Raw genomic sequence first — 23,999 nt, forward strand, 5'->3', positions numbered from 1 at the left:
CAGGACAGCAAGGCTCCCGCTTCAGTGCCYGGTGTGGCCTTGTGCGGTGTGTGGGCTCTGGTGTATCGAGGGGCTTAAGTCTTAGCGATGTCCTTTGCTCTCCTGTTGAATGATGGCTTCACCTTCCTGGGTACCTTGAATGAATCCTTCAGGAGAACATGACCTAGGAGATGCCACAATCCCATCAAATCTTCTAGGGGATTAAACTTGGGGAACAGAGAGACCATATCTATCAAAATAAGCAACCTTCCTCATTGCAGAAGTCAAAGTGGAAACAGGTATGTTTTGTTGATGTCTGGAATGAGTCTAAATCTTCCAGACTTTGAGATTTGAGGGTTTTCACTGTCATTCTGGGTTTGTCTCCAATTTGTGTATGCAAAGGAGACCTGCCCCATGAGTGGTGCCCTTCCTGCTGCTGCCATACAGGTCAATGAATAATTGCAAATGCCTGYGGCTTCTGAAACTCAGAAAAAAGAGGCAATGAAGGCTTTGTCAGGATGTCTCAGATTGCGAGACAAAACTGAGCCCAAGCCAGCATTTGCTTCTCCCCTTTGCCTTCCGGCACCCTCCYTTCTGAGCAGGTTGCAGGGAGGTACCCCTGCGGGAGAGGAGCTGATTCAGCATTTGCGCCAGGCCCACTGCAGCGTGCCAATCCGTGAGTGAGCGAGCGCTGGTAAGGCAAAGCCAAAGGTGTTACTGGGGAGAGGGGTTGTTCTCCCCGAACTGAAATCAGCGGGCTATTACAAACCAGTCTGTGAAGATAAGGGACACCGAGGTGCGATAGCAACATCATCTCAGCTGGTTGGTGCCATCTGGGTAGGAACAGCTTTCGGAGGCCAGCCACAAGGCAAAGCAAGGTCACCGTTTTTCTAATGTCTGTGAGCAGTATTTCTGAAAGAGACTTCTGTTTGTGAGTGCTTTGATATTGGAGAAACTCAATTTTAAGTACCTTAACAGCAAAAAGAGTAGGCACTAGACAGTAGCATTCTTTTGAGAAATTTGGAAGTACAGACTCTCTCCTCAGTGAAACTGCCATGTTTCTCTGTCTCAGTCTCTCTAAAAAGGCCCAAGTCCTTCTTGAAAGAAGAGAAGGGTTGTGATGTTCAGCATGCTCAGCAAAACATGCCTCTTTGGAGACTTCTCTGGGTGAGCACTCAAAAGACTGAAGAAGTTGAAACCAGAGGTCGTAGCTAGTCTCATTCTGATCCATGCCAGGCGGAAAACATTGCAAAAATCCTCCAAATATCAGCAAAACTCAGTTTYCCTTGCAAGACTGGAAAGTACTTGAAGATGCCTTCTCTGCTGGCTTCAAAGAAGTGGGGAGATGAAACCCAGAAAGATGTTAGGGAAGTGTTATGTATAACGATGTCTGTCAGCTTGCAATACATGCTTGTTTCTGTCTGGCGCTTCCTGCCTGGCAATACTGTAATGGAATTCTCYCATATTAATATTTTAAATGAATAAATAAATATCTGATGAGATACTGTACCTCTCCACAATCTTTTTGTAAATTCTGTGAAGGAGAAAAAGAAAATTAAAGATAAGATTGAAACTGCCAAGATGATGTATTTCTCTGGCATGTGTTAAACTCTCTCTCTAGGTGTTTATGCTGTGCTGCCTATGTTGCAACTTATGTCTATATTAARAAGTATATATAGGGCCTCCATAAAGGTCACACAGGCTGTCASTGGGTAGGAACCTGTTTTCTGTTGAAACTATCACGGTATAAATAATAATAGGAGATGGCAGCGTACTGTTCTTAAAGTATCCATGTTTCATAAGAGCTATATAAGTGTGTGTTCGTTTTATTTTGCTCTAAATCTGCATTAGCAAATAAGCCAGATATTTGGGGGTTGCAGGTCCTTTTGTTAAGTTTTGAGGAAATTTCCTGTATTTTTTTCTCTGGCTCTGCACTTCAGAGTCCAGTTCTGGCAAGACAGGACACTGAACTGCTGTTGACAGCTAGTGAGCAGCACTGAGCTACCAAAGCTTGTGGAAAAAAACCCTGCCTGATGGCAATTCATCTACACTGAACCCACAAGAGACTGTCAGAAATGGTGCTGTACTCCAATACAAATATTAGTCACATCATTATAACTACATCRTTCTGCTGTTCACATAGCTGGCTCCTGTTGCAGTGAGTTTATTCACGTAATAAAGTCCCTAGCTTCTGCTGTGTGGAGCGGGAGCCCCAGGAGTGCTCCCTATTGATCCGAGTCAGGAATAAAACTGGCAGCGACTTGGCTGCGGGGATGGCAGCCCGGCCAGTGCCACGGGCTTGCCCAGTCCCTTCCCTCTGCTGTCCCCCTCCTGCAGCTAGTGGAAACGGTGAACTCTGGTTTAAACTCCCCTCCACCCAGGCCGAGAACCTCTCCGGATGCCCCTGACTTTATTCCYGATGCACCTGAGTGTTTGCGTGATGAGAATTAGGCCTTTTGCAGGAAACTGCTGCTAGGCATAAGTTTACCCAAACTACTCTAGATGAGAGCTCAAGAAACTCTGTTTCATCTCCAAATGCAAAGTGTATTTCCGTTCTCTCTGCAGGAGAAAGCGCATTGATCTTTCTCTGTTGTAGACGACCCTGTTAGGTTGTAGAAGACTATTTGTGAGAAAGGATAGACAGCAGAAAGGCATAAAAATCTCAAGCAYTTATAGGTATTTCTGTCATGTTAGTTGCACAAACATTACTAAAATTTTCTTGAGTAAATTCTGTATTTATATATTTATTACATGCATTTAATACGGAGCTTTGTTCAATACTTAYGAACGGCAAACATTTTTCACGATGGGAAATGTGTAAGAGACAAACAAACTGCTACAGGGAAGATCAGAATTATTTGCACTAGGCAAACTCTAAATAGGAATAAACTGCGACACTCACTCATCTGTCAAAGGGCTTCTCTCTGGAACATTAGTGACTTTTTGTTACACCTTCCAGATACAGTACAAACCATGTCCTATCGGTAGTTGTATTTCACAGGCAGGCGGAGAAGTTCTGCAGTACTTTGGCCGAGTTATGCCTTTGGCTTTCAGGTTCATGCAAATAGAAATTTCCTAACTAAGCTTTTGGCTCCTGACGCCAGCACCTGTCACACGGCTGCAGCRAGAAGCCACGGGAGGAGATAATTATGTTGTATTTTCAGAGACGTTATTCTACTATGTGCTTCCRGATTTGTACGCTGCATTTGCGGCTACCTGTATTCATCAGCTTCACTGCTATAACAAGCTATTGGCTGTGCACTAATAACCTCCTGTTCTTTAATGTTCTCTTTCTATTTAATTAATCTCTTTATGATAATAGTAGGTCTCATTTTGAGCCTTCGCTCTGGAGGGTGTGTTTGTATTATCTTCTCGTAAAGAACTGACTGGACCTATTATCATTTATCATTAAAGGCAGCAGCAACACTCTGGCCTGGCCTGCCAACAGTATTTCCATTAATTGCTTAGCGATTTTCTTCGCTTTTGGTCTCTGCCAGTAAATACCATATTTTAAAGCATTAAGGCTAGTTTTTTTGAAGAGGGTTGGTTTTTGGGTGTCTTTTTTTGAACTTAGCAACTGTGTTTTCTTTACAAGGGGTCTGATGCCGGAGCTGCTGTCGGAGGGCTCTGGATGTAAGTGTTCGGCAGTGCCACCCACTGAAGGCAGTAATGGAAGTGACATAGCAAGTGGAATTTTTGAAACTTTTCCCATGCCTCGGTAGCAAAACCGCCACGGCAGCATCAATGCCTCGAGCTGCCAGGCCAGGAGGGCAGCCCGCGCGSGCTCTGCTTCTCAGCGGCACGTCTGCGTAGGCGCTTCGGCCACATCACGGCAGCGGTGATGCAGGGCAGGAGGCACGGCCGGGTCTTGGTGAAACAGGGAGTYGGGATCTGGGCAGGTCATGTGCTCCGACCTGGGCATTAGAATAAATTCTAAATGCTCACAGTGTGGCCACGGCCTTTCAAATTATCATTTAAAGTCTGCAAATAGAAGTGCTGAATTAAGTCTCCTGATTTAGTTTATAGGCTTCTGATGCCCAAATAGTGTAAGTCACAGTCCTACATGGGGGAAAAAAAAAAGAAAAGAAATACTGAATACTACAACAGTAGGCTGAAAAAAGATCCCTTGTTAGGCTCCTGAGGCTAGATTCCTCAAAGGCTTGAGTTTTAGGTGCCTAATTCCCATTGGAATTCAATATGATCTGGAGGCTTTTGCCCCTTAGGCAAGTTTGACAATTCACAGTAAATAAAGAAGCTGCCTTGCAGCAGCTTTCTGAGCACAGCAGCTTTCCTTTAGGCACCTGACCAGAGGAACAGCCCCCTACTTCATGCACCCATTCCTCAAATTCACGGCAAACAGTGAGTAAGCAGCAAAGGCAGATACAGTTTTAGAGGCACATTAGTATGCTGCAGTAYGTGGGAATCCAGCCTGAGTGCAGCTAGCAGAAGAATGCAGGTTATTAAAAGTAGTGTTAGCTAAAGCAGTCTGAAGCAGAGTTCATTGGGATCCGTGGGCAGCATCAAAAGCTCTGCAAAAAGGATGGAGGCTCCAGAGAACACAGAACTTAGTGGTTTACATGCAAACGACTCATGAATTAAAGCATCATATCCTATCTGAAAAAACTACTTGAGAACTTGCTTTTCCTAAGGCTGGTAAGACAGGAGCCCCGTTGCTGGAATGGCAAGGCTCACTGCACACGCGTGGCAGTTTAGGTACCAGCTRGGACTGCCCATCTCTATCCATATAGCAAGCTCTTCACTCTCCAGGAGTCTGTGAATCCTGAAGTTGGATAGCATTGAAGCTCTTGGATCCCCCCACAAAGCAGGATGTCAGGGTACTAGAGAGCACCGCTCACAGCAGTGTGGCACAGCGATAGGTTTGCTCCTCCTGAGTGCTGTGCTGGCCCTATCAGCTRCTCCCCAGATGGAATTACCTTGCTGTGGGAAGCTGTTTGAACATTCAGGTCCCATAACACCGGARCCACAGAGATAATTTCAAGTGTCCATACCCTAGAACTGTCTTTGATTATCGTAGCGTGTGAAATGAGAGCACGTAGTTAGTAATCAAAGCATGTAGCTCCCAACTTCCACTCAGTGGCACACATGTTGTAAAGAAAGATGGGTATCATCCAACGCATCTGTGCCTTGTCTGGTCAGACTGCTGCATTAACACTTGAATTTGTCTCCATTTCATTCCTCTAGAGCTGTGCACTTTTTTAGAGAAAAYGACAGCAGAAGGAACTAGGAAAGCACAACAGCAGCAAACCACACGGTATGCATATTGAGGGGACACTCGTGAAACGACCAGAGCCACTAGCAGTGGAACTGTTCAGATTTTYGTTGTTTACAAGCCCTTCATTATAGGCTTGACCTGCTTAGCTTGATTTTTTTTTTCCAGCCACATGGCTACTTGTTTCCTTCCAAATTCTCTGAAGTGTTTTATTTTTAAGCAGCTGCTCCTCTGGACCATGTTAGTGCCAAGTTTTGTCTTATGTTCTTTATCAGTACAACAATATGAAATATTTAATAAGAAGTTATCGCTGTGGCCAATATGAAAAATTAAATAGGTCTGTCAGTCTCAGTTCCTGAGAAGAAAACATGGTGTTCAGAAAGAGGCAGAAGAAACAGCATCAAATATATAGATGTAGAGTTAGATCAAAACATGGGAGACTCTGTTTTCATACTCAACAACTTTTCATCATGCCAAAGGCAGGGGAGAAGGAATCGGGTTGTGTTCAAACCTAGATTTGCTTCATTAAAAAAAAAAAAAAGAGAGAGAGAGAGAGACCACCCAAAATACGGGAAAGCTGCAACACAAACATGGTTGTTATAAGCCTTCGTAACACAGGAGYGTGGGGACCTGTGTTTAGCTACCCTGTAGGATCACGAACTCTTGGGTACAGGACACCTGAAACCAGGATGTCACCTTGTTGCTGGCATTTCTGCTCCTTTATTTCAGCTTCTGTGTCTCCCACTCCTGAGTGCTGGCAGCCTGGGTGATTCAGGGCTGGTAGTTCTGCTGTGATGCCCCACTGCCTCTGGGCTAGCTGGCTGCCACCATTCTCRTCACTGCCGTACCCAAGTGAAGTCCTTCTATGTATGGATGCCTACGGGAGGCTGGACCAAAGCAGCAAGACCAATTTCCCAAGGACCTCTCTCTAATAGAACAAGTGTGGAGGGATAAGTCTGACTTAACTAGGCTAAATCTGTGGCTTAAGACTCTGGCTGAGAGCCATGGACACCTAAGACCAGTTCTTGGTTTTATTACAGATTGCTTGGGTGGCCTCTCACAAGCGACGCATTGTACCCTCTATCTTTATTTCTGCCTGTGAAATCAGTTGTCCTGTGTCTTTTTACACTCTCCACTCTAGGGAGCGGGAAGTCTCTCTCCCAGTGTTTGCACAGTGCTTAGCACCGTGGGTTCTTGAGTCCAGTGGCACTGCCATGCCATGATAAACCAATACACCACTGCTCTTCCAATCTAYGTTAAACACTGAGTTTTCTTTGAACATACCTGCAGCAGTCAGTATATCGCAGTGGTGTAGCTGAGTTGTCACATGTCCTAGCTGCACACCATGATCCCCTGGGATCCTGGGCAAGTGACTGAACTATTTTTTTGTTGTTATGTAGGAAGTATCTGAAACTATCTTGTCCAAAGGGTGTTTTCAATGAGAGCAACTACAGCTGTGAATGGCTGCAGTGTGTGTGTGCGTAACACAGGTTCCCRGCATGTCTGTTGGACAAGGCTTCTCAGGAGATTTATGTGCAGGAGATGTCTTAGCTTAGGCAAAATGAGGGYATGTCTAGACAGAAGAGATGCTGAAGCAACATTACTGGCAACTGTTGGTGCCRTGTATTTGACTGTAGCTGAGCCTGTGGCATGCCAAAGCCGGTTTCTGTGGATGTTCTTTCTGATGCAGACATTTGCCTCTCACCAGAGCTGCAGGTTAGGCCGGCAAAGCTCTTTTGCACCAGCTGCTCTGTGAAGAAAAGCTATTTCTCTCTTCCTAGCCTAACGAATGAAAATGTACTTGGTGTGTGCCRGCAACAGTGCTCACTTCTGGAATGGGAAATAGGCTGGTTAAGAAGGAAACGGCTGCTATGAAACTATAAAACAGTGTCAGTATTGTGTCGCTATAATAATGTTTTAGTTCTTGTAAAAATATGTACATGATGGGCAGCGGTATGCTCAGGGGGGGCTGACAGTCCCTGCAGTGTGATAAGGCACATGTCRTTTTCTCGTTTCGTTCTGCATCTGAGTTATAGAGGCCAAAAAAAGTAGGTTTAATTTCTCACACGCACACACACACTCCAATACACAGCTCTCACTGTGAAGACACTTTGATCATCTGCTTAACTGCCGCATACTTTTTAGCATTGCYGATGCTTTCCTTTGTGCATTAACAAACAAAAGCTGAAGGCTACCGATTATATCATTATATTTAAAAAGCATTAAAGAAGTAAATAATGATATAAAGCTACAATGATTTAGAAGTATAAATTGTCCTTGCATGTGCAGAGTTTTAGTTTAATGTGTGCTTGTTCTCATCAGCTCAGGTGTGCCATTKCTAAGCGTGTCCATGTTGTTGAGGGATATTCCGGTGTACGCTGAGAGAGCCTGACTGCTAAACGCTAGACGTGCAGGCAGAACTCGTATCTTCTGTGAGACAAGCTGGTCAGTATTTGAAAAAAAAAGCAGCCACRTTTTGGGGCACAAAAGCTTTTCTTYTCACGGTCCAAAATAGGAGCAACAGATTCCAAAGTTAAAAATAAGGTGAGCACAAGTGACCTGTTTGTGAGATATGCGAGCAATAAAGCATCTCTGAAGTAAAAATTAATCGGTACCAGCACTGCAGAGGAGATGTTAGCCAAGGAAAGATGTGACAGAGCAGTTGTCTCCTAAGCAGACAGGGAGTTTATAGYCTGGAAATATGGAGAAGTAAGCAAACAGAAAATGTGCTTGTCAAACCTTTTCTAACCCAGTCTCCTGCCTTTGACTGGGCCTAAAAGCAGATTCCCAAAGACRGAAGTATAGTGATATAACAGGGCTACTTCCCTGTCCATCAGTTGGTAACATACACAGTTTTCATGTGTTTCTTACAGAAGAATTATTTCTTACCAGCACTTCCAGACTTGAGCATTTGGCACTGATCACCTCTTGTTAGGCTCATGAGGAGTGGCACAGCCGCGCTGTATTTAGCCCAGCTACAAGAACTTGACGAGAGACAATCTGTAGGTGGAAAGAACGAATGTCACTGCATATTTTTTGKTTTTAACCTCCTTTTAGTGTTATGTGTAACATCACCTTTCTTTCTATCATCCTGCCTGCCTGTAGAGACGGAACAGGATACAATTAAACTGTTGAAGGATTTCACAACATTAATAAAGTAAGAATTATCTGTGTGTTACTTAGTTAAGACTGAACAAAAGCAGCCCCACAGGAAGTCACATGAATGAGAAATGAATTTATTCTTATGTTACATCCATTCCCTATTTGYGTAGGTGCTGGATGTCCCCGCTGACCTTGAGTTCCCTGCACAGGGTAGTATGTGTATATTTAGGAAGAAAGGCCTGTGCCTCCCAGCACTTCTACCCAGAAGCTTAAAAACCAAAAGATGGAGAAAGCACTGCTGCTAACATTGCTTTCCATAATCACAAACTGAGGCAAAAACAAGTCTTTGCCAATGTCACAGTGGAAAAGTGCCAGGAAACAGGCCCGCATCAGCCTCTYGGTGCTGGCACTTCAGGGGTTTTGTTGCTGCCTCCTGGTTAACAAATTAYAATGTCCCATCAGGGGACAAAAACCCTGGCACTAGTCAGCACCAGGCAGCCCRCTCTGAAGTTCAGCTATCCTCCTGAAATAGTGCTAGCAATAGAGAAGCCACAGTTAKGCCTCCCACTTTCCTCCGAGCAGATAAGCTGAATTCCTGGAGTAAATTATTTCACTGTCAATTATTCTCTCAGTTCCGCTGATTAGTCCTTACCTTGGAGCCTCCTTCCTTTCTGCCCACCTAAAGGAAAGATAAAATATTGAATTATACAGTTCACTTCTCAGGACTATGCATTCTTAGTCTTATACAAATATAGGAGGAGATCATCAGATGAGGCAAATCAATATGGATAAACAAAATCAAGTCTTCTCCAGTCAAAGCTTCAGTTCTAAATTCCTTAGACCTGGGTTGAATTATACCTGCTCCAGTGTTAGCCCATTCTTCTCACAGCAAGATTTGTTTTGCTGTTTCTTTCACTGTTATAAAATTTCCGGTAACTGCAATTGATTTTACATGACAAAAGTAYGCTGTCATCTTTCGTGACCTCAAAGTAGAGTTTCTTATCTATTTTCAAAGACTGAGCAAATATAAACTTCTTTCACAAAGTTTTGACTGTCCCTTGGAATATAAGATCATGCTAAACATGATATCCTTCTTTGTTTGATCTGATTTAATAATGCAAAACTCGAATGACAACAACAAACGTTATTAGATCCAAGCTCATGCTATCTGCCCGTCAAAGCATTATGAAGTCCTGTAATGATTAATAATGTTATTGTAATATCCAGGAAGCAATGTCAGTGACTTTTCAGGAGGGTTATTTAGCTCTGCATCCTCACATGCTGAATAGAAACGAAGGCCTTCTGCAGGTCGGCACACCATGCTGGCTGTTCTCAGAATGGCAAACTCATTCCCCACATTTTTTTTCCTTTTGCCAGAAGCATATAGACAAGTAGCTTGCATCCTGCAAATTCTTTTTGCATTCTCTGGCTCCAACTTTTCTCCCAGTCAAGTTAAGTGTGTGAGCGTGTGTGCACACGTGCGTGYGTGTATGTATACCTAAGCACAGACACACCCTCTCCACTTCTTTCCATACACATGGATGGGTTTTATTCTCAGATGGGAAGTGATGGACCACCAGGAATCAATTCCGCAGAGAAAAGTGAGAGCATGAAACGCTCCATCTGTTACTCCCATGAGGCATCACAGTAGGATTGCAGAACTGAAACATTGTTGGTCTGGGCTGAAATATTTTGGCATTTCAATTTTTGCTGAATGAGCAAACGTTTTCTGTAGGAAAAGAATATTTTTTGAATCAGCCATATTCCAGGTGCTGCAATAATCTGGGTGATATATGCAGTCACCTTTGGCTGAGGCTAATAAATCCTAGGGAGAGCAAACGCCACTCCTAGCTTCCTAACCTCATTATTGGGTTTAGTCCTTCRTTCTCCTCTGTGCAGAGAGGTTGGTACCGCACACTTGCTGCTGGGGACACACAGGAACAGAGTGCGCTTTTACCTTTGCACAGGGGAAAGACTTCAGTGAGTAATGGCTGTTGGTTGAAAGCTCAGTAAATTGCTGTTGTTTGCCGGGTCCTTTGGCCATCAGTGTGATAGTGACCCCCCCCTTCTCTATCCACAGCTGGTCTGGGTGGACAGAGAAGGGGCTGAGAYAGAGGGGGACAGCAACAAGGGGTGAGTTTCCTCTGGAAATGTTTTCCTAACTGAGGGTGTTATGTTGCATGGGTACGTGGGTGCAGAGAGCACCCATGGTGCCACAGCCCCATCCATGCATGACGCACAGGCACCCAGTCCTGATGCATAAGTCAGGCTTCTTCCTGTGGGGAACACGTGGGCATGAGGCAACATGTAGGCAGCATGAGGATGGGGTGGGTCTGACTGCAGGGCGCAGTCCATCACGTGCCATAGCAGCGCTTTATAGGGACTGCCTTCTGCAGGCTGCCGAGTGGTGCATGAAAGATTAATTCACTTTCCCAGTGTGCTGTTTGTAAGGTCACGCGTGACCTTGGCTGTGCCGATGCGTGCACATCACAAACGGGATGCTGACAGCTTTTGTCTGAAAACCAGTCACAAACCGAGGAAAGTGAAACACCAATGGAAAAAGCCAGCGCTCAACAATTTACACCTGTGGGCAAATCCAATAGGCTTTTTGTTGGGGCACCAAAAGAATTACTAGGACTGACCCCAGCGCCGCCTTTCATCAGAGCTCAATATCTGCCTCATCCTGCAGAGGTCCTTGAGCTCTTTCAGTAAAAAGTCCCATTACCCCCACGCTAATTGTAACAGAGTCTTCTTGGACTAAAACTCAGAAAAGAAAATTGTAAGGTATTTAGTCCCAGCTTCCCCTCACCCTCACCCCATGATGAGTGTCTGGTTCAGTGGAGGCTGGATGAAATGAATACTGCTACTACCACTACAATCTCAAAGATGATCCTGCATGCTACATACTAAACCTTCGCATCTAAGCTGTCTACTAGTTAGTGTGCAGCCACTGCAATACCAGGAATAAACTTTAGTAACTTATAGAATAGCGAGTACATAGCAGACAGGGAATCATTTTTTGTTATCTCCAGCACTTTGTTTTCTGGGAATGCTATTTCTGGCCTGTTAAAAAACCACCAGTCTTGATTTTGGCTTTAGGAGTCCTCAAGTCAGGGGACATTAATACAGGAAGCAGCATAAGCCATTTCTAGCAGTCAACACATCTAAGTACACAGGTAAAGAATCTGGTTCAGCATTTGTACACCTGTCAGGATCCTGTACCACTTAGACCTAGCGGACATTAGGCTTTTCAGCAAAATGGCCCTGCTCTGACATAGCTACTTTTGTACTTAGTAAATCCTTGCTTATGTAACAGGCCTGCATTTTTGGCCTTTTTTCCCGAAACAAAGTTTTTTGTGCATTTGCATTCCTTTAGCACGCACAGCTGAGGCGCTTAGTATTCATATGGACTATGCAGGTTTCAGTCGTGCCACCAAGTTCCACCCTAGACCAGGACCCTGCATATCCAGTAATCCTCTTACCAAAGTTAATATCCCCTGTGCTTCTATGATAAGGGGGAATGAATAGAAATTCTCAGTCTGCTCTATATCTTAAATTTCAGGAAATAAATTAACATACATGTATAATGAGTTATATTTAAATAACAACATTGTTTTTAACTAGTAAAATTTTAATGTTATTTTCATTCTATAACGGTATCTCCATTTACCTCTGCTTTGCAAACTTTCCATGAAGTCAGACATCCTTTGATGCTAATTCACAAATGCTCAATAAATTCCCATCACTCCTAATCCCTTAGCTTTCTCATTCTTTATAAAATGTCTTAATGCCGCCAACTAGGCCCATTAGCACTGGAAGCATGGGTCTCATTGGTCCCTAGCTGTATTAAAAGGAAGTGAGGACCTATTTATAAGATAATCTTGCCAGGCATCTAATCCTTTTTCATTTGGGTTCATTTCCTGTTGTTTCTGTTTCACCTCTTAAATCAGTGCATTCTAGAGATAGCCATTCAGAGCACATTTCTCTGACTTGGTCCCGACACCTGTAATTCAGACCCCCATTTAAAAACTCAGGCTTTCTGACCAAGTGCACTTCATTACTGTTATTCCTAGCAGCGGTCGAAGTAGCAAGTCCCCATTAAGAGAGAGAAAGCTTCTAATCTGATGAGCTGAGTTTACCTCCTGCACAGATGCAGTCTTTTAGTTTCTTCCCATACCTTCCAATTGGTTTCTACTTGTACAGAAGATTTTCAATTGTTAAAGGTTTACATTACGTGAAGTTTATAACCAGGTCTTATTTTAGAAGTAGAAATGAAATGATACAGTGTTAATGTTTTTCATTTGAATAAATGAAAAATCAGGTTTGACTGAGATTAATTTAGATGCCACCAATTGAAAATAAGTGGTTTCAAATTAACTTTAAAAAGTCAGAGCTCGTGTGTGCCTTCCCTACCAGTTTTAAAACAAACCAACTCCCTCCCAGACTATCACACTCTGGACTAAGTATCTAGCTCACTCACGGCAGCAATTCATAAGTGCTTACCAGTTGTGAATGTGGATCTTCTTAAATGTCTAGGCTGGTGCAGATTTCTCAACAATAATTGCTTGTATTTATAAGGGGGAAGGAAAAAAGCCTCTCCCCTCTTTACTAGCTACAGTTCGAATAACTCATTGATCTCAAGGGCAGAAGGGACAATTGATTTGCCTTTCCTACTCTATTTATCATGGACCACTGCATTTTTTTGATTTGCTACTTCTCTTTATAGTTTTGACCAGTAGTTAATTATTCTTAATTAGAAAATTCCCTGTTTTCCAAACAGATACTTCCTGGCTTCAGCTTCCAGATGCTGTTTCTTATTAGATCTTTGTATATGGGTACTCAGGTCTCTTGGTGGAGATTCGTATCAGACAGAAACATGAGTTTCCTCCTAACCTGTATCAGAAGACTTAGACTGTACAACAAACATTGCCACCACAAGGCGAAAGTCACTGTTAAACAGATCTGGCAATAATGTAACTTTTATTCATTTTTTCTTTGTTAGAGAATCTTTGCTTTAGCACAAGTTAGTCACAATAACTGACCAGAAGAATTGACTGCCRGCAGTTTAAAGGACTGACTGTGTCTCATATCACGCCAGCTGATCATCGCCAAAGCCCAGCGCCATGCAGTCACAAGAAGCAGTCCCTTAAAACCAAAACAGAGGAAAGAGGAAAGGAAGGGGTGTTATGGGCTCCATTCCCAATTTCACTGATGATGTCATGTTTACATTTTATGTGACAAACGTTGGGGAGGGGGGAGAACAGCTACAAATCTAGTAGTAAGACTGTACATTTTATATTTTTCATGGTGTCAAGAATACTACTACTACATTTCAAGAAGCCTATAGCAAAGAAAAGCAACCTACACAGTTTTATACTAGTTAAAGTGCACAAAAGAAATGCTGAACAATGTAAATGGGACTGAGGTAGTGAAGTTAATGCAGAATACCTAAARGTGTAACTAGTGTGTAGACTGGAAAATACAGGCTCTACCTTACCAAATTATTTCTCAAATCTCCACATCAGGAGATAAACCATACTGCTGAAGCCTCATTCTGAATATGCTGAGACTACCAACTGGTTTTGGATCACCTTTGACTGAATCACCTTTTTAAAGAAGAAATTCACCACAGTTTTAGTTGTTTAGATCTGGATTCATCCCCCTTCAAAGAGTTTAGGTACCTGCAGAAGTAGATTATCCAGCACTATGAGTCATCCTGTGGAGGTGGCTCTCTCTCTCCTCCCTGAATCTAAAACACTGATATTTAAAGTTGGTTGAAAAAATCCTGGTCCCAAGGCTGCAAGTTTGGAAGTCAGATCTATGATCTGACTGAATATTTAATCCGTGAGCCTAATTACRGGGATTTAAATTGATCACAAAGTCAGAAGGCTGCCAGGCTTGCTGAAGGAGCAGTATTACTCTCTTTTAATGTGTTTAGATGCCATGTAGCGAGATTTCGGCATGACTTTCTTCCTGAATTTCAATACGGTCCTGAATTATCTGTGGCTCATTTGAACATACCAGCTTGTTGCAAATGGATATACATACATCAGTACACACACTTCAGTCGGGGAATTAGTGATGACTGGGATAGGAATGTTTAAATGACTGATAAATCAGACCAGTTTCAAACTTCAAAGCAACGCTTTACTAAATGGACATTCATTAACAATACACGTGGCCACTGGRTAGTTCTTAATCATTATGAATCATTATCATTACTTATTCAAACAATTAGTCTTTAAGAATCTTATTYTAAATTAGCAGTGAGTATACAATACCATGAGGCTGATGCTGTGTAGGTAATGCTGATGGCTGTGGTCCTTGATAGTCTCAGACACTGAGGTTAATGTGATCAGGCTCAAGAGCTCTTCCAGGAAGGAAGCAGGAACAGAAGTGCATGACTTGTTTCTTTGCCATTTTTCCTCATTCACTCTTGGTGTTTTTATGTTCCTCAGCTGTTCCTAAAAAGAGAAGGGAGGGGCACTGCATCCCCTCACAATATAGTCTTATTTTTAGGCTCGGAACTTGTTCTAGTTCCACCAGACACACTTCCTGCTTGGACTCCATCTCTTGTTTTTATTTTATGTACATGTTCTCCTGTACTTTCTTTGTGCAACTATACCACAAGACTCCATTTTTCTCCTTTGTGATTCCATATTATTTATACACTTACGCTGCTTAGCTGTGTTACACGTTGTTGCTGGTTATGTTACTGGTAGTGTTACTGCGTGGCAAGATGCTTATGCACTGTGACAGGTTAGACTATTTCAGTGTGTTTGTGTTTGAGGCAAACAAGTATTGATTAACTTCTGCTCGTACTTTATGTGCACAACAGGCCTCTGCTTTGGCTACAAACTCTTCTGGTGAAGTTTAGCTGACCTAACTTTAGTTATCTGAAATGTAAGCGTGCATATGAGAATAAATGCCTGTTCTCCCTCAGTAACCAACATGGAAGAGCAAAATATCTCTAAAGGGTAGTTCAGCCCACTCCTCTTAGGCGGTGGATTAAGATAAGGCATATCTGGTGCTGAGTTCTGTTGAAAATCTAAAAGATCGTGTTGATATTGTCAGGTTTCATATATGAATACAGCTTGGCAGGACTGAGCTGCCGCATGGCCATTACAGAGACTATGCTGCCTGCAGGCTGAAAGGAAACGCTCACAAAATGAGCCCACCAGCTTAGGGGAATGCATATTCTCTCTCCTGAGGTGGGACACAATTTTAAATCAAAGCKGAAACTTTTGAAGGGTCCTGAATTTTGCTAACTCTCTGACAGGCTGCAGATGGCTAATATTTTCACTTTTGTCAAATTAGATTTAAAGTACCTGGGAAAATAGGCAATCTGATAATGTTTTGCTACTAATGACTTAAAGGAAGGAGGAGGAGACTTGCTCTCCTTGCACTGATTTTCCAGAGAATTCAGTATTTGATTACAAAAGTCACAAGTCCTTTTATGCAGGCACACTTGATTTTAGAGGTAATATGAAGAATATCAGCCTTGCTTTATAGCTACATGTCAATGAGTTTCACATGGCTGCTGCCCTTGCTTCACTTGGCCAAGTGAGACTGCATCCCTCCTGAAGTCCRGCATCAGCAGGATGATAGTGCCTTGGACGCTTGTCCTCAGACTTCAGGGGCTTCCTTGGTATTAAGCTCACTTGAATAGCAAGTCAATGGCAAGACTCCTTGTGCCTCCTCYGGGCACCCAAAAGATTCAGAAACTAAATAATGGCATGGCATGAAATTTAATGACAAAAAGTATTAATCTAAAACTGAGGCGATCTGAGCCTGCAAGCATTCTCTAGGTATCTTTTTTAATGGAATACAATACTGTTGCTCCTTGTCACGAAGCAGTAACATGCAGCAAGGGCTCTGTCAGTATACCAGAAAGCCTTTGTAAGTGTTTCCCGAGAGCTGTTATCTGAGGAAAAAGTCGGAGTTCACATGAATAAATAAYGCACTGGTAAGTTTGTCCAGCAGTACCTCTTCTGCAGCAAAGCAACCTGAGGTGATCAGCTGGAAAGCAGCGGTCCCACAAGAGTTGATGCCCAGAGCACAGCTGTAATTATTTCTCCTACYGCACTCCTCGAAGCACACAGTGCTAAAAGCAACAGTAAGCAGTGAGAATAAAATGCAAGCTAGACAGCACAAAAAAAATGTCAGACAGGTGTGCACGTACCTTTTGGATGCTGGAACAATCTGTATGCTAGTGCTGCTCCACTGAAAAGCAATAATAGGGAGACCAAGCAACACAGGAGAGCGCCGTACTGCTGCTGATGGCAGCCAGTCCAGAGTTGTGACCTSTAACGTATCATCTGGATAACAACGCTGAGTTTATTTTCCAAAAACTGGTAGTGAGCTTTTCGACATCCTTCTGCCCTTTACGGCACGTGAGCGTTTTTAGGCAGAGTCCTGACAAGACTTCTGCTAGGATATTTATCTGCTGAGGAGAAATATATGGAGAAAGAGGTGTAATGAAGTTTTAAAGGTTTTTTATTAGCACATGCATCGACTAGTGACACCACCGTTCACAGGACTGGGGCACTGTGGAAGCTGAGGGTCTCTTCCTAGCTTTGCTATGCTACTGACTCTGTGGGTGACTGCGGGCGAGCTCTATTACCTCTTGGTGCTCCTGTTGTTTTTCCAGCTTTTTCGCTGACAGCTCATTTCAGACCATGGGCTCCCAGGAGCCAGCACTGTCACCTATCATCTGTTTGTGTCTAATATAATGAGGGACTGTAGTCACTTGAACCTCAAGGCTCATAGCAAAGCTTGTACTAATAAAATCCAAGTCTATCAGTACTGCTTTGGACATCAGTTTTGCCACTATCATTTCTGAACCTGTAGTCTAGGAATCCCATATTCTGATTTTTCTGAATTACTTGCTAATACAATACAGTAGTTCAGCACATTTCCAATTAAATGCAGCTACTTTATAAAACAATGTTTAAGTTGCTGGCCTGAATTAGTTCTTAATTAGGTCATTTTTTCCTAATTGATTAAAAATAAGATTTCAAATTAAAACAGAGAGATTGAATAACATCACACAGATGATATTATTCAAATCTGAAAGGGAAAAAATCATCAGAAAGCAAAATATCATTATATTGAATTGCAGATCAGCTACAGATATGACATTTGGGATTGTTCACAAGAAATCTATTATTTCTCGCCTTTGAAATTAGAGCAAGGATGCAATCAAATAAAAAAGCTTAAAGCCCAGAAGAAAAACATTACCATGCAGTTGATCAAATACAAAATTATTATTGCGTATTATTTGCAACATGGCAGTACCTAGAGAGTAAGTAGTAGAGACTTAGTCTCTAGTACCTAGAGACTAAGACTATGGCCCAGTTGGCACTGTACAGAGACAAATGAGCCCTGCCCCACAGAACTTGCAGTTGAAGTACATGAGTGAGACAGAAACTGGAGAGTGAGTTAACTTCCAAAGCCAGAAAAGGAGRTTGAAGGTAGCTCTAGAAATAGCGCCAATAAGTCCATTGGCCTCTCCTGCCTCTGTAAACCCACAGGTTGATGTTGTGGTTACCAAAGACAGCTCCAGCACAGAAATTTGATGACAGAAATGCTTTAAAATGAAATGTGTAAAAACACACTGTGGTCTGAGTTTAAGTAACTTTAGTTCCTACCAATGCAGAAGCAACTTGGTATTGAAATGAAGCTCAAATCTCCTAGAGACAGGGTTTTCATTTTTTTTTTCTGTGAGAGAAAACAAACCTAACCAGATGGACTGTGATAGGTAAAATATAACACAGTTACACTGATTCCCATAAAACTAGGTATTTTAGAAATATCAGTGTTGTAGGATATTGACTTCAGTGAACGTCTGTCAAATAGCTGTTTCTCTGGCTTCAGTACTGCTGACTTCAGCACCCTGATTTATTTAAGAAACTAGTCTCTGTTTTAAATTGCTTTCTACCAGTTTAAATAAGGTTTCCCTGGATGACTTCCTGAGCAAGAGCAGAAGTGCAGACTGTACGCTCCTGTTTTTCTTCTTTTCCCGAYAGCCCTCTCCCAGCTCTACCTGCAGTGAGCATCCAGCAGAGCACCTCTGCAGGCTGGCTGCTTATGGATTAGCGCTCCATCTCTGCTCAGTTTGCAATTAAGCTGCAATCTCAAACTGCACGTCAAAAATGAGTGTCCATCCTTTCCTGTTCCCATACAAAAGATTTTGTAAAACCTTGCTTCTTATAATCTCTTTTTTCATCCTAAATTATGTAAGGGACCCCTCTGGCCAGCTTTCTGTCATCGTTTTGAGCTGGCCATGCAGTGACCAGGAACATGGACAGTAACGTTGCAGCAGCTGTGGTGCTGAACATGGCCTACAGAAGCCCTTCTCATCCTGTGTCATACCTTGTTTGTCCCAACAATAGCTATCTTGGTTAGACTCGAGGTTGGTTTCGGCTTACTACCCTCTCTCTCACATTAGGTAGTGGTCAACACCTGGGGAAAGAATAAGGCTAGGACAAGCACGCAGCAATATTCTTGCAGCTTCCAGTAATCCACATCTTGGAGACTTCCTGAGATAACTGCTGTAGTGTTATATTTGATAGCCCTTGATCCAGTATCCAGTACAAATTTGTACTACTGAATTTTGCAGTTATGTACATTTTTGGTGTAGATGGCATTCTGTGGCAATGAGTTCCATAGTTTAATTATGCAGTGTGTTTGTTTCAAACCCGCATGCTGAACGTTTGATGTGATTGAGAGCCCCTGGTTCTTGCATTCCTAGAGACAGCAAATAGTAACTTTTCTCTTTCCCTCCCTTACGCTACCTGTGACTGTACAGGCTTTTTATATAAAAAACCTTTTTTATATAACCTCTTCAGTCATCTCTTTACCACACTTCAGTCTTCTAGACTGTAATTTTTTCTACACAAAGGCTGTCTGAATCCTTTGATTGCTCTAGTCATCCTCCTCTGAACTTTGCCCAGTTATACTAGATCCTTTTCGGGACTGGGACCTGAACTGTAGTTGGTATTTAGGATGCGGGCATGCAACAGATTTACAAATGGCACAGTGATGTTTGCTGTTCTGCTCTCTTTTCCTTTACCCTAATGTGCTGAGTTTGACCATCATCAAAGTATCTCTTTTACAAGGAACCATAACTGATTTAGAGCCTATCACTGAGAATGTACAGTCACTTTTAAATGCTCTGTTTTGCATTTATTGACCCTGAATTTCATCTGYCATTGGCAGTTTCTGATAGCTCTTTCTGCAACTACTTACAGTTGACTTTTGTTTTTAAAGGTTTGAATGATTTAGAAACAGGCAAACTGTGTTACCTTGCTTCTTTCAAGCTCTTAGCAATAGACTGAATGGCTCAGACCCCAGAACAGCCCTGGAGGAACTCTAGCACCAACTTGCCTCTATTAATTCCTGCTTCTTTTCTCTATTACTTTAACCAGTTATCTATGAGAGAATCTTCTCTTTATTACCATGACTGATTACGTTTTTTGAGCTGTCCATAAAGAGCTTTGTCAATACATTTCTGACTACCCAAGTATATAATATACCAGTTGGGTCACACTTATCCACATACTCTTCGAATCCTTCAAACTTGGTGGGGCATAAACACCTTTCCCAGCTTCCAGGTCTGGGCGCAGGCTGACTTCACACAAGGCTGAGGTCTGCATGTAATACCATGCGTTGGGTCATATTTAGCCCAACATCATGTTCACACTGGCTGGGGGTATATGCCAGGGAGTGCACTCCTGTACCTCAGACACACCCTAATCAGAGTCTTGTCCTAATTTCCTTCAAATGTCATGCCACCACTTCCTTCCTATGTTACAGGCATCTATGGATCAGTGACTTTATTCTTGTAGCCGCTACTGCTTTCCACAGAATAGAAAATGGATTTACATGTCTGTATTCCCGGTGTTCCTCAGAAAGTAGGCAAACACTGATCAGAAGGAGGGAGCACAAAGTCCCTGAGCCTCTGTCAGTTGTTCCATAGTTCTTAAATAATAACTTATAGCATCTTAGTAAGATCTGTGATCATTGCAGGTGTCTGTCAGTAGAGATACTTGTGTGAATTTAACTCTCCCTATGAGCTATCTTTGATGACCAATTTCTAGTCCAGCTATAAAATGCGAGGAAGATGTTGGTAATAATTTGAGGTGCCTTGTAGTAGTCTGTGTAGCACAGGCAAGAGATGGGAATAAACTGGAAGTTCCCTTGCTGCTAGAGGACTTTCCTGTAGGTTAAATAAATAAATAAAATAAAGTAGTTTAATCAGGAAAGGCAGAGGATCAACCAACTCATGTGGTCTTTTCAGCTTAGCTCTCTGTGACTGTTGTACAAGGTTTCTGACTCTGGGGAACACAGTCAGTGCTGCTTAAATRTATGTGCAGAATATCTATTGCAGCACATATGGCATGAGTTTGCTAAGAATGCAGTTCAGTGAATGTGGGTATCTGGGAAGGAGAAAAGCACCTCTCATTCTGCAGTTTTGAAGAGGAATGCCTGAGTGCTGAGCATTTTTTGCAAACTGTGTTACTTATTTACGGTACTGTCTCCTATGTGTTTGCTGTAAAGCTGCAGGAAAGCTGTTTTTAACAGTAAGGGGAATGTTGATTTACTCGCCTGCTTTCAGGACTATACTCTCTTCAAAGCCATTGATGTACGCACGGTTCAGACTCTGTTATAAGCAATTGCTTTTCCTTTTCTTCTGTTGCTGCCTAGACTGTTCCCTCTCATTGACACCTTTTATTTCCAACCCTCTAGCCTGTGGTAAACATGTATCAGTAGCATTCTCCACTACAGCCTGCTTTCTGTTTTGGTAGGTCAATGCCATGCACAATAGCCCTGACCATTTCTCCAGCATGAGCGTTTCTGATGTCTTGCCCTGACTGGCTAGTCCCACAACAGACTGAAAAAATCTGAGCACATTTATTGAATTGGATCATCTCTGCCTTTTTCCTGAGAAAAAATTCTGCAGAACATTTTGAATGACCAAAAATCATGCAGTTTAGAAATCTGTTTGAATAAAACTGTCTGTCATGATTTTGTTTCTCAAAACACTTCAAAAATAATTGATTTATATTTATGTAACTCCTTTCAACACAAAGGATTCCATGTGCTTTTCAGAAAGATATTTCAATTCAAGCCACTGCTGAAATGCAACCTGTGCTTAATATCAGTATTAGTTTAYAGTACAAAGCAGGAAAAAACCCACAAACTTACTTAAAATATAGCCATTTTCATTCAAAATTATCCCTTATAGGAATGATGAAACATGAAAATCTGCATGATTTTAGTGCATGAAATTGGGCTGATAGTATGACATTTAGGGGTATATTAATATCTCTTATCCTGAGAGCTGTAAGTACTTTTCAAATGTCTCTCACAGCATCCTCAAGTTCTAAGATTTCCGTCACAGGAAATGTAATATGTTTTACTTGATTTGTTGTTACTATTCAGGACGTTTTACACTGCCYTACAAGGAAGTTTTCCTTATAGCATCAAATTCACAATTCAGACACTTTTATGAAAAGCCAGATTTTTGAGGCCAGTAACAGAAGGGCAAGTAGAGACACCCAATCTTCTACACTTGGGATAACTAGGCCTTTCTTTTTTGCTTAGCTTCCCAAATAGAAGCACTGTGGGTACTGAATCCTGTTTTTACTAATAGGGATTTAGCAAAGCCCAGAGCTATGCCGACCTTGACCAAACGGCTTGAGCTGGAATCACACTGACCCAGATGCCTCTATTGATGGTGGAGAGAGGTCACCAGGAGAGATCCTGGCAGGGAGAATGCCTCTCTGATGGTGCTTCTCTCTTTCCTTGGCTATTTGGAGAGTCCATTGTGGTTACACCGCCAAATCAGGCACTCAATTAAGAACCAAAGTTGTTTAAAAAATAACAATAACAACCACCCCCCTAACCCTAAACTTACACCTCTGTGCACATGAATTTGTATGAGGATGCTGAGTATTAAAGCCTAAGACATGTTTTATTGCTCCTACTAGTCTTCCTGGACTCTGGGATGGTGTCACGTAGAAGGTGAGGAGACACATGGACTGCATTTCTAAAGACTTTGTGGGTTCCTGGAACTATTTTAAGTGACAGTTACTAATAATGATGCCAGAGCATGAGGTTAGGGAAGGAAGGATAGTTAAGAGATTTAGTTGATGCTCTGGGGGTCACTGATGTCTCACRAACCACTTTTTGGAGAGTAAAGCTGTAGAAGCCTTGGACTGAGGGTAAATGTGAACACAGCGGCACAGCTTATGCTTCATTAAAATTTGTAGTCCTGAATACTGTGCCTGTGTGATGCACCTATGTACCATTCAAACAAAGCTGAGTTTCAGTAGTAGGTGAAGTATTCCTATCTGTATGTCATTTTCCAAGGGATGGGGTGCAAATTTAAATAAGTAGTTGTTATAATTTTTGCAATGTATTTATGTCTATATACATACTTGTTTGCTAGTGTACMACATTGTCACAAGTTCACTAAAGACAATGACTCTGACGATGCTGACTTACATGATGTCCTCATTTTGACTTTAACAACCTGATGGGACTGCAAATGAGGGCAGAATCTGGCCTATGGAATCAGTTACATTTGCTTTTATTTAGCTCCGGCTATCCCTCCAAATCTTTTCCCACCTGCTTGATAATTGGATTTAAATTATCTTTAATTACATTGTCTAGGGCTTTGTTAAATTCAGCCCCTAAATAACTGTACTGCATTTTTGGGTGCTCACTTAAGATTCCACGAGGTGAGCAGGGCTGAAGGGCAAACTCCAGAAAGCTAAATCACTGCAGTCTCAGAGTCATTAATTTTGTGCAATGATAACTTTGTACTCAGAGAGCAATATTCATTACAGGCAGGAGGGGAAGCATGCGAGTCCTTAATTAACAGTAGGATATCATCAGCATAAAGTAATAGTTTAATGTTCTACAAAATCAGCGTTATAGCCTCTTAGACTGTTGGTTTTTCCATTTTAGAGAACGCTAACGTATGACTGTAATTGTCTGGATGTCTCATTACCCAGCTCTCAGTATTCCAGGCGCTAGCGCACCACACCATTTCCTAATGGTGACCCACAGCATCCATTTAAGCACCCAGGTAACTTCCCAGGTTTCCAGGCGACTTGGGTTTCCATTATGTATATGAACAGCAACTGACCTTCTCCTGAAATTCAACCCGACCTGCTGCCTACTTCCTTTATCAGCTTCTGGGAAACTGCCACACCGATGAAAGGAGTACAACACGGCTTCTGAAATCAGCCTGCCTATCACCCACAGCACAGTAGTGTCCACTTGGCATTCTGCTCACTCCAAAAGCAGGTCCAGGAATTTAGAGGTGAGATTTCACACACATCCCACGCTGGCTTTCCTGCTCCCAGTGACATCAGTGGCACTTACCTAATTTGGGTGGCCATTTAGCTGATAAGAAAACTCCCTGTTACTTCACAACAAGCAAAGCTCTTTCTTAATGCTATTCCTGTTTTGGCAGATACCCCAGATGCCTTCAGATCCCTCCTTCCTTGGAAGCCCTGTGCATCTGAATCTGGCAGTGCTGCCTGCAGTACAGTGCATGGGCTGTGGGCAGAGGAGAGGAGATGTGTTGCTTGCTTTGCTCTGCAGGGCAGACTGGACCGAGGACTGGGCACAGGGCTCTGGACCCAAGGAAGGGCTGCAGAATAGAGGAAAGCTA

The sequence above is a fragment of the Rhea americana genome, unplaced genomic scaffold, assembly GCF_003343005.1.
Source record: "Rhea americana isolate MKP2758 unplaced genomic scaffold, rheAme1 scaffold_107, whole genome shotgun sequence".
Lineage (NCBI taxonomy): Eukaryota > Metazoa > Chordata > Aves > Rheiformes > Rheidae > Rhea > Rhea americana.